At 34.1% G+C, this 14,786-nt stretch overlaps 1 long non-coding RNA gene and 1 pseudogene across 1 annotated transcript in view; both read left to right on the top strand.

The window, feature by feature from the left end:
• LOC132681134 (uncharacterized) overlaps positions 1-14,786 on the top strand; it is a 121,634-nt gene that overhangs the window by 85,189 nt on the left and 21,659 nt on the right. The gene's annotated exons all lie outside the window — the stretch shown is intronic.
• Positions 9,225-10,664, top strand: LOC132680386 (myotilin pseudogene; annotated as a pseudogene).

Raw genomic sequence — 14,786 nt, forward strand, 5'->3', positions numbered from 1 at the left:
ACAGATGGAGAGGGAGAGAGAGAATCTTAAGCAGGCTTAGCACCCAGCTCGGCCTGACCCCTGACGCACGGCTCAATCTTAAGACCCTGAGATCAGGACCTAAACGGAAATCAAGAGTTGGACATTTAATCGACTGAGCCACTCAGGTTCTACTAGAGTTACATTTCAAAAGATGAGATTGAACTGTGTTCATGCCATTGTGCTTTATCCATTCTTTTTTGTTTTCCACTTCTTTTGTGTACCATCCACTTCCATGTGGTGAGGTTGTTATGCTGAAGTTGACTATACATATTTGATAATGTCACTTGCCCTCTTACTTTGATTCTTGTTAGGAGGAAGATATAGAAAATAAAGAGAACGTCTGAGAAACAGTGGAAGTAAGGATTTTCATTTAACTATGATATATATATCAATCACAGCCCTCACCAGACCCTATATCATAGTGTGGGTTTAGCCTATATGTTAATAACCTGGAATTTTCATTTGGATGCTATTTCTTTCATATATCCCACTCTTCCTGGTGTATGTGTGTGTGTCCAAGTGAGGGCCATCAGAGGTTATTAATGAAATATTCCTGGTAAGTAGCCTGGATAAAAATAATGTTAAACTAACACCAGAAAACCATAATTCTACACACTGTGCATGCATACTTAGCAACGGTGTTAATACTATATTATTCTTTGTTTAGTGGCTAAAGACTTGGCTTATTTTATGAAATTATTTTGGTGAGCAAATAATTAACCTTAAGTTTGTGAGCCTGACTCAGTGGCTTTGTAAACAATTGGTGCAAACATACCAAATTATAACTTGAAAGTTACAAAATCTGAAAATATTTACTTTTATTTTACCTGTGTTTGCTTGAGCTTCTGGTTGACAGAGCACCTTTCTAAGATATGGAAATCGCTTCTCCTTTGCTTCCTTCAGGTGCCAGAAATTGATTTTGCAGTCAGCAGGAATATCATGCCCAGCTGTGTCCTTTTTCATTTCTGCCTTTCCCTTGACTTTACCTTCTAGTTAGTCAGAAAGCAATCACATAACCCCAACAGTGTCAAAACTGTAGTATTCTAAATGTCTCAGCTAGATATCTCCAAACTTCCAAAAACCTCCCGAATTTTCTTGTGATCAAGGACCCATGTATGCCTAATCAAGTGCCTTCATACAGAGACACTCATTTAGCTAAATTATTATGTGTTGTAATAAAAAAGTAATCATTTTAATGCAAAACTTTTCACTATAGTGATAAAATATTCATGCAATATTTAAATATGAAATAACAAAACTAAACACGTAGACACATTTTATTATAACTGATGAATGTAATAAATTAGCATTCTATGAATATGTGATTTTTAAATTAGAGTATTTTCCCTCCCTTTGGTTATACAGGAAATATATTTAAACTTTCTTTAAAGTAATAAATATGAAGGCATAATCAAATGTAAAGTTTGGCCTTTATACTTATATCACGTTTATCCGTATTTGTATCGTTAACAAGGGCAATTGCCCACGAAAATAGTCCTGAAATAAACAATTAATTTATATGGATAATCATACTGAAAATCCTATTATGTCCAAATATATTGGGCTGTTTAAGGTATTTAGTAGATTTATATGGGGTGGATTGTATTCTAGGAATGGAGATATAATATACCAAGTTCCATAAAAGAGATTTCATATCTCTCAGATATACCAACCATGGATAAGTGAAATGTTCTGATGGAAAGTGTAAACACAGGGCAGAGGCCACAGCTGGTGATTCTATTGCCTCAAAAACTTATACCAAGTAAGGCTTAATCTCTAAACCCACTACAATTGCTGAGTAGTGCCAGTCGTGCTATGTGTTTATATATCTTTTGATTTAAAAAATTAAAACTATGGCACGTGGTGTTTGGGGCTCAGTTCTTTGGGTATGAACCCAACTGAGTAGTGCCAGCATGAATAAAGTTGCTTCCTAGAAAAATAAATAAATAAGCCAGAAGTTGGTGGTTGACAATTATGATATATCCAACTTTGCAAATGTTGGCAAAAAAAAAATTTGGCAAACCTTCATATAGGCCAAACCTCCTCAAGCAAAATTAAATTTATCTTTCTGAGGAATTCCATCTGAAAATGACATGTAGACACCAGAGGTTTTGGGGATTTTGTTTATTGTTATTGTTGTTATTGTTTTGTAAATTATTTAATTGATTAATTCTCCATTCAAAATCCTTTAAAGTTTTTCTATAGTGCATTAATTAAATACTGATTTCTCAGCCAGCCATTCACTTCCCTCCACAATATAGACCCAGCCTCGCTTATCCTTATATCCTTCTTTTCTCATACTGGTTTCTGCTTTTCTTGATACTGTTTTCATAGATTCAACTCTTCCGTTTTTGTTTCAATGCTCATCGTGAGTGCTATATTGCTCAGAAAGTTTTGTTCCCTCCTCTGGCCACATAATTGGATGTTTTGTGTTTTTTTTTTCCTTTTCCTGAAGCACAAGGGGATATTTATCTTCTCAAATGATGCTTATTTCAGTTTGTTCACTGGTTATACAGTTGCCTGGGTATTTCACTGACAAAATGTCTAAACTTAGGGGCACCTTCTAGTCTAAGAACATACCTAGTTTTGTCTTGGAATATTAGGGTGTTTTCAGTGTTGTAGGTATAATGGAGAGTAAGAGAACTAATGTATACTGAATTCTTATACAGGGACGGGCACTTGGCTTTAGTACTGGCAAATATTCAAATTGTTTTGATTCTGCCAATGTTCCATCAGTTAAATTAAAATAACTGGTATATTTGAGCTTTAAGAACTGATGTATTTGCTGGGAACTTTCAGGCAGAGAAAGGATACTTGATACATGTATTCCATATCTATTCATTTACATACTACCATGTTCATGGGTTAACTGGAAAGCCTGTTACAATGATAAAGTGTTGAACAAAACGAAAGCTGTTGGCTACAATATGAAAAAATAAATAAAATGGGTTCTTCTTGGTTACTATTTTTAACATTACTGAAAACATCTTATGCCTATTCTTTACAAAAGGAGTATTATCTCAGAGAATTATCAGTTATTCCATGCTGTAATTTATGCTAGCTCCAACTATTTCCATCAGGTTAAACAATTTGCTTCTGTCTAGCATTCTTCCACTTACTCCATACAGGTTCCAGAATTATTTTTGTAAAATACATATTGATCATGCTACTTCTCTCCTGAAAGACCCCTCTCATGGCTTGTCCTGAATTTTAGAATGAATTCTAATTTCTTATCAAGGTGTTAAAGAATCCCTATAATCTGAACCAATCTGTTTCTCAATCATTTTCATCTGAAATCCTAATTTATTGGACAAATTCATTGCCTTATCAAAAATATTTTGAAACTTTATCAAAGTTGAATCCAAAAGACAGAAAACTCTCTAGGTATTTTAACATAAAGCAGTTCAAAACAGGGAATCAAGTGATTATAATATTGTTGGAAATGCTGAAGGCCAAAACCAGATTCTAACTCAGGGTGTAAGAATGATTCCCACAGCAATGAAGAAGTGATTCACTAGGGTGCCACTCCCCCTGAAGCCAACACAGGAACTAATGTCAGAATCAAAAAGTCCCTGCCAGAGCTGACACCTCACTGTCAGAATACTGAAAAATGGTCTATGGAACAGAGCTACAGAACAACTGCCATCAAAATTGGTCTGAAAATTGGCTTCTGCTTCATTTCCTCCTTTCAGTTATCCTTTTTTATCATCGTTTTGGGAAAAATCAACTTCCTCCTTGGGGAGAGAACAAAAGTCTCTGGGAGAGGGTAGTTGTCCTTCTTGACACTGTTATATTTACAGTTTCTTTTTCTGATACATGAGCATTTGAGTAAGTTGCTCAAATGGTTATCAATCTCATTTAGAAAGAGAGTGTGGGGCACCTTGGTGGTTCATTCAGTTAAGCATCTGACTTTGGCTCAGGTCATGATCTCACTCGAGTTTGAGCCCTGTCCTGGGTGGGGCTCTGTCTGGGATGGGGCTCTGCTGACAGCTCAGAGCCTGGAGCCTGCTTCAGATTCTGTGTCTCCCTCTCTCTCTGCCCCTCTCCCAGTCACACTCTGTCTCTCTGAAAAATAAATAAACATTAAAAAAATTTAAAAAAAGAAAGAGAGTGTTCTTTGGTGGAATAAATAATTTAAAAAACAGAGAGCTTAATAGAGTGGGAGACAGAGAAAGAATTCAAGTATATGAAAATTTTAATAGATTCCATTTCTGTTTCCTAATATTGAACAGCATAAGAAAGATTATTTTGTGGCCTACCCACTTTATACATGTTACCTTTTGATCTGTCCACCACTTTTCATTTACCATCTTTGTAGCTATTCTTATCTTAATTCAATAGCAGAAGAAAATTAATCTCAGGGGAATAGATTTTCCCATGTTTAAATAGAAAAGATTAGCATTAAGGTCATTATGATTGCTACCAAACTTCTTTGTTATGTAAAATAACATTCATTTCTTATGTTTACAATTTATGCCAGAAAAAAAAAAACATTAAAAACTTCTTGTGGCCTTGCATTGTTTAAAACTGTAGAAGAGAAGTACATGGCAATAAACACGTTTCGCTTAAACCCAATAAAAAGGTAAATTATTGTGAAAGAACAATGTACGTTATTTAAATGGTGTAGAGAGGATTATTTGGCAAGTATTCAAGTTCCTCACAGGGGAAAAGCAATACTATTTCACAGTGTGGACAATTACTGGTACAATGTGTATTTTTTCCCTTTAATAATTGCGTGTTCCCTTTTGTCACAACTGCACAAGACAGAATAATTAAAGTACATTAGCTACATTGTGGAAGGGACATTTGGTTTTAATTAACATTGGACCGTAAGAAAAGCAATTTGCTTTATATTACCATTCATTCTTTGATGCACACATACACACATATACACAGAGTCTATGTGAAATGCTACAAAGCTTCTCCATCTGAAGTTAACACCAAGGCTAACTAAAATGTACAAGATGTTGTATGCAGGAGAATCACTTTCTTCTCTTTGTATTTTAGACAATTGTGTGGCAGCCTAATGTAAAATGACTTAAAACCAGAGTCAGTTTTGTGTGATTATTCCAAAAGTGGACTGGACAATCAGCAAAGCCACCTAGTATTCTTATGGCAGGAACAGAAAGCCAGAACTCAGTAGAGAGTAAAATTACAATAAATATTCATTTTAAGTTAGAACCTAAAGAAGTAAGACTGACATCTCTGACTTGTTAATACAATTTGGTGAAAAAGAAGTTTATCTTAACGTAAGTAAAATGTCAGTGAAAGCTTTTCATACAGGTTCGGAATGCATATAGATTCCCTGCATGATAAACTAATGTAACCATACTCCCCACCAGAAGGATATTGACCATGTATCAGTTAGCTTTTGCTGCATAACGTACCACTTGAAATACTAAAGGTTTAAATAATGACCACTTATTTAACTCATGATTCTGTGTTTTGGCAATTGGGTTGGCCTTATCTGGGCAATTCTTGTTTCAATGGCTCAGTCATACGTCTGAGCTCAACAGTGCGGTCGGCTTGGAAGTGGTTCTGTGGAATGACTGCAGCTGGAAGAGTGTCTCTGCTTCCCCATGGTCTTGTGCTTCAGCAGACCAGCTGGAACTTGTTTACATGACAATTGGGCAGGATTCCAAGAGAGAGTAGACGTTGATTGGGGACTCCTGAGACCCTGTCCTCAGAATTGGCATGTTGTCACTTACACTACATTATATTGGCCAACTGAGTCACACAGCCAGCCTACGTTCAAGAAATGGAAAAAGAAACTTCACTCTTTAATGCAAAGAAATTCCAAGTTACATTGAAAGGGTGTGAACATAAGGAAGACTGAAAGATTGTGGTCAGATTGAAAAATCTACTGTACCACATTGGGAAATATATTTTATTGGTGCAATAGTTCTCTTCATAATGAAGTGAATGATAATGAAACCTACAAACAAAAGTAGGCATCAGTGGAAGGATGTGTATATATTGCTTTTTCAGTCTTCCTATACATTTTCCAATGTCACCTCTGGTTCAGCCTAAATAATCTTCTTTGACTCCTAAGTCAGATTCATTCCAAGAACCTTAGACCACTGTTAAGCAGTTCTACACTTACATCAATTTAACTTATTTTGACATCCAGATCTACAACATACATATTTCTAAGTGTGTCCTTTCTGAGCCCCACAAGTTGATACCCTGAGAATCTCTTTAAAAATTCAGATTATTCTGTGTTTTCATGTAGTTTCTCACATCTGTATTATTATCAAATTTACTTCATACTTTTAGATGTATTCTCTACAGTTAAGGTCTTCCCTGCATAAGACTCATTGAGTTGAAAATGTCTTTTTTAATTACATTTAATTTTTACCTTCATTAGAATTCACTTAGAAATTCTTTATATCTCATATGTTTTAAGTATTTGTTGATAGAAATGGTTTTCTTATCTTTCTATCTCCATTATAATACCTTGTAGGTAAGGATAACATTATTCCCTTTGTAGAATTTATAAAATCTACTACTCTAGGTATTAATTATTGTTAAAGCTAAATTAATATCTGTCATCTCTCTCTCGGCTATATTTATGTGTGTATGTGTATACACACATATACATATGCAAATACATATCCGCACACACAAATATGCATGTGTGTATGCATTTGCCTATAAATGCGTGTTTATAGTTAGATGGATATTTAAATAGATAAATGAAAAAATATATATTGACACTTCAATTACTCCTTTGAATGTCAGCTGTAATAGCAACATATTATTAAAATTTCAATATAAATGGACTTAGATAGGCATTTTCTTTTTTCACACTTTGAAATATTCCTGATTAACAGTAACCATCTACATATGTATGTGCATAATAGAGCCCATGGTGAAATTTTAAAATTATTTTACTTTATTTTTAAAAATTGTTTAATGTTTATTTTTGAGAGACAGAGCATGAGTGGGGGAAGGGCAGAGAGAGAGAGAATGAGAGGGAGATACAGAATCTGAAGCAGGCTTCAGGCTCTGATCTGTTAGCATAGAGCTCGTCGTGGGGCTCGAACCCACAGACCATGAGATAATGACCTGAACCAAAGTAGGACACTTAACCGACTGAGCCACCCAGGTGCCCCCAAATTATTTTTGACTCAATTATAGAAAACAGTGTGATGGTTAACAGAGGGGAGGGCTGTGGGGGATGGAGAAATAGGTGATGGGGATTAACGAATGCACTTGTCGTGATGAGCATAGGGTAATATATGGAACTGTAGAATTACTATATTGTACACCTGAAAAACTAATACAACACTGCATGCTAACTAACTGGAATTAAAAACTTAAGTAAAAATTATTTTTGACAAGAATGATAATAAAACTTACACTCTGAATAAGGAATTAATAAAGGGCAAAGAAATACGGAATGACAAAAGTAAGACTCATGAACATCAATGTGCTGGTTTAAGGTGTTTTTTTTAAATTTAATCCTCAGTACATAAATGAAAATTAGAATTAAAGTTTAGATTCTTCTAGAAAAATATCTTTGGCTAAGTCTGAATCTATATAATAACAGAATATAAATATTATATTAGTCATGACTTTATTATACTTCAATGCAATAGGAATCAAAATTCTAAGTTCCTGCATATATCAGAGATATTCATTTGTTTTAAAATTGGAAAAGAGAGCTGTCTGGGTTGCTCAGTTAAGCATCAACTATTAGTTTTGGCTCAGGCCATGATCTCGTGGGTTGTGAGTTCAAGCTCCACATCGGGCTTGTGCTGACAGCATTGGAGCCTGTTTGGGATTCTCTCTCTGCCGCTCCCCTGCTCATGCTTGCTCTCTCTCTCTCTCAAAGTAAGTAAATCAACTAAAAAAATATTTAAAAAATAAAGATTGTAGAGGAGCTGCATTTTTATCTTGATGGCTTGTACTTGGATATCCCTAATCACACTTAAACTGTAACCCTTTCCACTTTCAGAGATACTAATAAACTAGCTGTTAGGAGCTAAAAGTCTTGTGTCAGATGATCCTGGGGTTAAACCTCTGTTTTGCCACTGAAACATTATTTTTGGTAATAAGTTATGTAAGCTCTTTAGTGCCCAATTTTCTCATTTGTGAAATATGAGTAAGAATCACATATGTCTGGTTATGGTTATGGATAAATGAAAAACTATATGCATTATAAAACTGGCAAAGAGTTGGTATTCAGTTCAAGATGATGATGCAAATATCAGATGAAGTCCCCTAACTTTCCTAAGTACCAATATGTGTATGTTATTCTTAGGCTTGCTTTGTTTGTTAAAAATGGAAATTAAAAATAAATATTTCATGGTAATATACACATACATTAATAAGATAATGTGTATACATGCACTTAGAATAATTTGTAGTAAATGAACATTCAATAAAAGTTAATTTCCTTTTCAAAAAGTCTTGAGGCCAAATTGTAATGGTAGACTCTTTAGCAAGATACGTACTGAGGACAAAGCCAGGTGACAGTGAACAGTCTATGGAAAACACTGTAAATATCTATGTTCCACAGGACCCTGAGAATCACAACATGGTATGTTTGGCCAGAGACATTCGTATGGATAATAACACTGGTAGGTATATATTCTAGCATTTTGAAAATGAAACCAAAGTCTGAAAAGCTTAACATGCCTAAGGGCATCCAGTTAGGTTTTTCAATTTGGTCTAATCAGGCTTCTGTTTCCAAAACTCATGATTTTTTCCTCACTACATCATACACACACACACACACACACACACACACACACACACAGAACAGGTAAAACTTTTTTTTAAAAAACAGACTTATAAACAGAAAACTTTTGGTTTAAATTAACCTCTTCTGACAATTGATCTCTTCCTCATATTACTGATCTGTTTTCACCTATGAGCATATGACAAAACAGTTTTAAAATAAATATATTTCAAGGAGGCCTTGGGCATTTATAAATTAAAACATCCATCACAATATTTACAAACTCAAATAAAATGGAAACTATTATCACTCTCAAATTATAGTCTGTAAAACAAAGAATTTATGGAATTTATTGCATACTTCTCCACACTCAAGTTATTATTTTAAATTATATTTTAATAATAAGCCCTGTCAAACACTTGACTTCAAGTCTTATCTTAAAGACCATCTTTGTTGTTTTTAAAATGATTTTTGCTTCCATTTTGTTTAATTAATATTAGAATTTGCAGGAAAGGTAATGCATATAAAAACACATTTTGTTGAAGCTTCTAGATCTTCTAGCCAGACTAAATAGTCTTCTGTTATCTAGCTTAACCCATGCACAGAGCAAAGACGTTCTTCCTCTTCAACAGTGAATTCTCACACCACCATGTCCACCTCTGCTTTCTCTTCATCTCTTCAACAACTTTCTGGTTCCAACCAGAGCCAAAGGGTTATAGCAACCTATTACCAGTCCACAGCCAGCTTCCTGGGCTCCATATTGCCACCACAGTCTGATTACAGCAGCAGTAAATCCTTTCCATTGTGGACTCCAACTATCAACAACCCTACAGTGGCCAACCTGTAAATGCTAAGCCATCCCAAACTGCAAATTCTAGGACCATATCAAGAACTCCCAACAATGAAATACCAGGATCAAAAGAAAAGCTTTGAGTCAAGATTTGGAGAGAAAGCTGAAATGTAAAGACAGTGTTCTTCATAATGGAAGTCAATGGCTAACATATGAGAAGATAGATTGCAGATTACTAGAATCATAGAATGTAGTTGCTGTGTTTCAAGCTCAAAATGATAGAGAGCACAATTTCAAACACACACGACTATAAGTTCCAATGTCACAAGTAAGAAGTAGATCATTTTCGAAGGGATACGTGAATGATCAGGATTCAATCCAGAAGAAATCTTACCCACCATATTTTATTCAAGTGTGAGAGAACATGTTGACTGAATTGGAAGATTCTGCAGCATGAACTTTGTAGAGAGTGGACCACCAGCTCCTAATATGTCATTCTGTATAAATGGAAGACCAGTTTAATCAGATGATTTTCACAAAATGATGATGTCTGAGAAGTGTTATCATTCATTCATCTTTTAAGTGATGAGAGCTTCAGATGCAGGGTTTTTGCATGTGCTGCCTTGAGCCGAACAGGAGAAGTCACATTTACTGTGCTGGTGAGCATCCTTGCAAAAGAACAGAGAAGAGCACCAATTTTCACCTTTAGACAACAAAGCAAAAAGGTTTTTGAGGGAGATTCAGTGAAGCTAGAATATCAGATCTCAATAGTTCCTCCACCAAAGCTTTCTGGAAAAGAAATAACAAAATGGTGCAATTCAATGCTGACCAAATAAATTTATAGCATGATAACTATAGATTAGTTACTTTATTGATAAAAGTTGTAAAAAAGAAAGATTCTGGTGTTGGTAGTTATTAAAGATAAGCTAATGAGTGACCACACATAACAGATTAGATGTTGTAGCCTGTGCAAACCAAACTCTTCCAACTCCTAAGCTGTTATGTGCTCAACCAACTTTCAGCAAATATTTACCATTAAACAGGAAAAATTTAGATGTGAAATAAACTTTTAACCCATAAGGAGAATTTCAGCATCTGGCAGCTCAGTCTGGAATCTGTGAAAGTGAAAAACCTGAATCACTCTATCAACATGGGAAAACACAGTGATATATTTGATTAAATTTTTGAAGTAAGTCCATAGGTGTTTTAACAGAATATGGCTTTATTAGGTAATATAACTGATATATGTGTGTGTGTTTTCATATTTATTTATTTTTGAAAGAGAGAGACAGAGTGTGAGTGGGGGAGGGGCAGAGAGAGAGGGAGACACAGAAGCTCCAGGCACCCAGCTGTCAGCACAGAGTCCAATTCAAGGTTCAAACCCACAGACCACGAGATCATGACATGAACTGAAGTCAGACACCTAATCCACTGAGACACCCACGCGCCCTGATATATATGTATTTTATATGTATATGTCATACATACACATATAATATATATATGTGTATAAATATATATGTATATTATTTATTCCTTGACTCTTACATATTCTAGCTGTTGATCTGGTTTGTGAAGCCTACAGAAAATCTGGGTTTATAATTGAGAAGACTATTTAAAATGTGGACTTTTAACCTTTAAGTCATACACACTTGACAGTTGCAGGTTATGAATTAATACCAACTTTTTAAACACATTTAATGCTTGTTGTAGGGTTTATTGGTACAGTCTACAAATACTGTTTAACCTGTTTTCTCTTATACTTACTAATATGGTATAGATTATCAGAGTGTTCCATAGTTTTATATCAAAAGAGAATTAAAATCCAAGTATAGAAACAACAACAAAAAACCCCACACATTTCTTCTCACACCAAAACAAGTAGCTATTATCTAGGTAATTTTTCTCAGGGAAAAGCAAGCAAAATGTTAATTATGATTGATTTCATTGTTTCCTCTCAGTCTTTTGTCTCCTTTCAACTTTATTCCTAAATTTCCTACTACTTTATTTTCCATTGGATTTATTTTTTTAACAAAAAATTTTTTAGAGAGCTGTTTTTAATTGGGGTAACTTTAAAGTTAAGAAAGTTAAGGATGAACCCTAGGAGGGTAGTAGGTGTAATTTCACAGTCAACAAGGCATCATCTGAGTCTTAGATTTGCTGGCTTTTAGAGTGTTCACATCAAGGGGTGCCTGGGTGGCTCAATCGGTTTAGCGTCTGACTTCAGCTCAGGTCATGATATCACAATCTGTGAGTTTGAGCCCCACATCAGGCTCTGTGCCTACAGCTCAGAACCTGGAGCCTGATTCAGGTTTTGTGTCTCCCTCTCTCTGCCCTTCCCCTGCTCACATTCTGTCCCTCTCAAAAAATAAGATAAAAACATAAAAAATTTAAAATATTCACATCAAGATGGTAGCTTTTCCTTTTTTGCAAAAGATGATATATTGCTTTGTTGAAATGAATATATATACTTTTATTTAATTTCTAATTACTAATTCAAAATGATGCATAACCAACACAGCTATGTAGATTTTGGCTACCAGAAGAGAAGGTGAGTAACATTTTAGTATTTAACAGGTCATGCATTATGATAACTTACATTTATTATCTGACTCTTTCAAAAAAACCTTGCAAGATAAGTTTCATCCCCACTTTACAGATTAAAAAACTGGGACTTAGAAAACTCAAGTTACTTGTTTAATAGGATGTATCTATAATTGGGAGAGCTAGAGTTATTTCTTAGCCAACTTGATGCAACACAATGTTGTGATGACATTCAGCCTTCTTGAGACATATTTTCATTTTTTATTTTTTTAAGTTTATTTATTTATTTTGAGAGAGAGAAAGAGCTTAAGTGGGATAAGGGCAGGGAGAGAGGGGGAGAATCCCAAGCAGACCCCTTCCCACCCCCCATCATTGCAGAGCTCAGGGTGGGTCTTGATCCCAAGAACCGTGAGATCATGAGCTGAGCCGAAATCAAGAGCCAGGCACTCAACCAACTGAGCCACCCAGGTCCCCCAAGACATATTTTTAAAAATTATCATTTGGATGACCGAAAGTCATATTTTCAAAATATGATTATAATAGGCACAACTAAAATTCAAAGGACATTAAGACAGCTGATAAAAGATTTATGCAAACTTACTGTTTTCAATCATAATTATAGGTAAATTATGAAGCTACCCACACCCTCATGAAAGGCAAGATAATATGTTCCATTTGTTTTGGGAACAGTACAAAAATAATGAAAGAGAAGGTACTTTTTTATTTTAAAGTGTCTTTCCATCATTTTCTCTTGTACATAAAATGGAAAATACTGCTTTTCAAGCTCAAGAAGATGGAGATGACGTTACATGAGCAAGACTAGTAGCATAGAGAAGGAGCCTTATTAGATTTTAGAGCCGCTATTAGAATTGTTAAATATGCCCAAGGTAACTGAAGTGTTCAAATAAAAATAAAATGTATGAGGATTAATATTAAAAGAAACCTTCACAAAGATAACTATTAATTGCTAGTTTTCAACTAATAATTCAAGCTAACTAAAAACTGAATTTCAAAATTAACCTTAATATTTGAGTTAGGATATAATGTATATTACACTATAATATTTATTCTAAGTAAATAAAATTTGGAAAACTTATCTTTGGATTTTTGGTTGAGTTTCTTTTCCATTTCATGATACAAACAGGGGCTCAAAAATGAGTAGCTCCTGCTAAATCTTGTTTTACTCTCAAAAATATCTAAGAAAATGGGAATATAGAATGTGGACAAAAATAGGATTTCTCCTCAGTGAAAAATATTTGCACCATTTTTATTTTCATATGCATGATAGTTGTAAAAATTGTCATATTAAAGCTCTTAATAAATTTATTAGTAATTTATAAGTATTAAAGTGAAAACACATTTACCTTTCTCAGAAATCGTAGTTCCTTTCCTTATGTTCATCAAATGTTTTTGTTGTATATACAGTTCATCCATGTTGGTGGTGAGCTTCATTTTTCTCAAGTCTTTGAAGTGATGTGGGAAAATAAAGCTTACTCAACGTAACTTTACTTTTGTTCACTGTAGCTATTACTTCCTTGTGTAGTTGGCATCCACGAATATAATTTGAAAACATAATGCATTACATTTGATTAAAAATCATGTCATATCTGGACCTCATTTGACATTTATGTTACCTAGGTTATACATTGGTGAATATATTAAACAGTTACATTAATTTATTATTTTTTGATTCCTTTCAAAATTAATTCATTTTTATTTTACCTGTAGTTCCCCATTCTTTTCTTCTCTTTTCTTTTCTTTTATTCTCTTTTCTTTTTTTCCCTTAAAGTCTATATTCAGATGTAAGGATATTTTTGAATGGTAATGGTAGTTCACTAATTTCTTTTTAACTTACTATGCAGATGGCAATACCTAAAAAGTCTTTCAATAATAGAAGTGACAGAGTCTCTAATCACTGAAGTATGCTCTGAAAAATTTTGTCCTGTTGTTTTCTGTGTATTAATAGTTATACAGATTAATTATGGGATTTTATTTCAGGGATGTCAATTTGGGATGTAGGGTGTACAATGGTACATATTAAAAGGTGAAAAATAAGCTGGGGAGTTCATATGCCCATTTGATATCATTTGGTGTTAGACGTTTTTCAGTATGAAAGTTGATTTATTCTATTAACCAAGTTCACAACCCTTGAATCATCTGCTAGGCTTCTGTTATAATCTTCTCCATGAGGTTGTAAAAAGCTATGGTAATATTATATGCTTTTTTTCAGAAATTCCTTCAAATTATAATTATGACAAACTAAGTCATGAGATACTATGCAATTTAATGGATCAGTGAACACTGAGTATATAATTTATTTTTGAAATTACCATCTTGAAATTTCTTTTAAAAACTTTATAAAACCATGTCTACATACATCTGTTAGAAAAATGAATGGTTTCTACCAACCAGGTTTTCAAAACCTTGATCATTTAAAAAATGTTTATGTTCTTTGATCCCACATTTCCTTAATTTATTCGAGCTTTCCCTTTTCCAGTGACAACCAATTGTTATTTTTTTTTATTCCAGTAGAATGTTATAGACATTTCCATCTGTACTTAAATCAGCATGCTGTCATTATTTGTGTGTGTTCTTTTGTTACTTGTTTCAGATGAACTTGTTAGGGGCAAGGGTATTGTGTCACTATTCTATTTTCATGTATTTATTCCCTTTATAAGCCAAACAGTACCTGAAACAATGAACATTCTTCAAGGAATTTTCCTGAAGAATTTTTTATCCATAACA

Source organism: Panthera onca, chromosome A1 (genome assembly GCF_046562875.1).
Source record: "Panthera onca isolate mPanOnc1 chromosome A1, mPanOnc1 haplotype 2, whole genome shotgun sequence".
Taxonomy (NCBI): domain Eukaryota; kingdom Metazoa; phylum Chordata; class Mammalia; order Carnivora; family Felidae; genus Panthera; species Panthera onca.